This window comes from Elephantulus edwardii, unplaced genomic scaffold (genome assembly GCF_000299155.1).
Source record: "Elephantulus edwardii isolate Elephantulus edwardi_28Jun2011 unplaced genomic scaffold, EleEdw1.0 scaffold00403, whole genome shotgun sequence".
In the NCBI taxonomy this organism is placed as follows: Eukaryota; Metazoa; Chordata; class Mammalia; order Macroscelidea; family Macroscelididae; genus Elephantulus; species Elephantulus edwardii.
In genome coordinates this window covers 19,865-22,259 of record NW_006400153.1, presented here as the reverse complement: position 1 = coordinate 22,259, position 2,395 = coordinate 19,865, and positions in this window count along the sequence as shown.

The window sequence follows — 2,395 nt, the reverse complement described above, 5'->3', positions numbered from 1 at the left end:
TCGTCTCTTTGCAGATGGTCTTCCTTTTCACTTTCCCAGCATGATGTCTTTTTCCAAGGATTGACCCTTTCTGATAACATGAGAACAGCTATAAAGCAAAAAGTGGGAATGAATAATGTAATTATAGAACTTCCCAATAGAGAAGAAGTCAACAAAATTTTAAGATAAACTATTTTAGACCTGGAAATAAATTAGGAAACTACAGAGTAATCTCAAAGAAAATTAATAAACATTCCTAACAAAAATAAACAAGGTGGGGAGATCTCAAGGACTTAATGTTGTTATTGTTGTTATGTGTTGTCATGTTAAAATGACCCATAACTGACCTTCTGTCATGTGTTCAGAGACTGTAAATCACCAGGGAAGATATTGCCCATTTTTTTCCCTGAGGAGTGACTAGGGAATTCTAATTGCCTACTTTTGAGTTGGTAGCATAATCCACTTGGCCAACATCTAGTGATAAGGAAATAATAAGAAAAACTATAAACAAAATTAATTCAACACAGAAATGGAGATAAAAGAAATTAGTAGCACTACCAAAAACGTGCAGCAAAATGACAGCCATAAAACCATACCTATCAATAATTGCACTGACTATAAGTAGATTAAACAGAACATTTAAGAGAAAAAGAGCAGCAGAATGGAAAAGAAAACATGACAAAGAACTTCGGGCAGGGATTGTGACCTAGACAGACTGATGGAATTCTCTTTCCCCAGTGGGGACACAATGTTATTCTAACAAAAGCCAAGGGCCAGGCAAAAATTGTTGTAGAGAATGAATGGATTAAAACTCTTAATAAGCACTATGAATTGGACAAGTGGAGCCCACTCCTCAAAGGAGAGAAATAAAATTATACTGACATGTTTCAGAAAATGGAGGACTGTTTTTTCCCCATGCATGTGAAAAGGAATACTTGAGTGAACCTTTGTCTGGGCAAGTGAGAGATTTGAGTGACTTGCCTAGGAATAAAATTGGGATTAAAAAAAAAACAAAACAGTGGCACGTAAGCAGGGCGACGACAGTAAGTCTTACTTGCTGAGGACTGGTGACTTGGCAGCTTAATATCTGGGAACAGACTACAACCCCTAGCTCCCAGTGCTGCCCAATCCCTGCACCCCCCATCCCTGCCACAGCACCGCGTCCAGGAACACCACCCCACCACCATCCCACGCCCCCACACTTTTGGCACACCCTGGTGGCCTCGCCACAACCCTGCACCCCCTGGCGGTGCTCCAGGGCCACTAGAGACTCCTTCACGCAACACAACAACAGCGGTGGACAATACAATTCTGAGTCAGCACAAAAAGGCACACCATGGAGACAACCATCATCTGAAGCCACCAATCAAGCTGCTGTGGGACTGATCTGCCACGAGAAAGGCTGGTAGGATCCTAATTGGGTTTTGTTGGCCAAAGCCTATTGTCTGGGAGAGTTCCCAAGGTTGAGCCCACTGGTGGGAATTTGGCTGAGCTCTCTCAGGGCACGCAAGTTTATAGTCCTTGGTTTTAGTCCTAGATCCATGATCCACCTTGTGTTGGTTTTTTGTATATGGAGTGAGGTGTGGATCTTGTTTGAGTCTTCTGCAGATATTTTTCCAATTTTGACAGTACCATTTGTTAAAAAGTCTGTCGTTTCCCCACTTAACTGATTTCATGTACTTGTCAAAAATCAGTTGACCATATGTAGATGGGCTGATTTCTGGGCTCTCAGAGACAGGTCTTTAGAGAGGGACATCATGCTGGGTAGAGTGGAGGGACAGCGCAGGAGGGGAAGACCCTCTATGAGGTGGATTGATTCAGTGACTGGGGTAATCGGGATGGGTTTGTCAGAGGCAATGAGATTGGCATGGGATAGAGCATGGTTTAGGGCTGTTGTACATAGGGGCGCTATGAGTCACAAACGACTCAACGGCACATAACAACAACAACAACAGTGCATGCTCAATGAGTGGGAAACAGCTTATGAAAAGTTCCATTGAAAAAGAAGCCACCTAATTAAAAAAAATATAACTAAATAAAAAAACCAAACCTATATACCATGAGAAATTTAGCAGATACTGTTGCCATGTGCCATGGAGCAGCCTATTACTCATAGTGACCCTATGTAAAACATTTCTGAGCCAGACTCTGTCTGACATACCTACTCCCATTTCCCCTGTTATAGTGTTAAACCATATCACCCAGGGGCTTCTCTCCTGCACTGTCCCTCCACCTTTCCTAACATATTTCTCCAAGGACTGGTCCCTCCTCGCCATGTACCCAAAGGATGTGAGAAGATGCTTCAAATTCCTTACCTACAAGGGGAAACTTGGTTTCACTCTCTCAAAGACAACTCTATAGTGCCACCCAAAGGTAATAAAGGAGGTCAGAATTGCTTCCACTGTGGAAAGCTGGG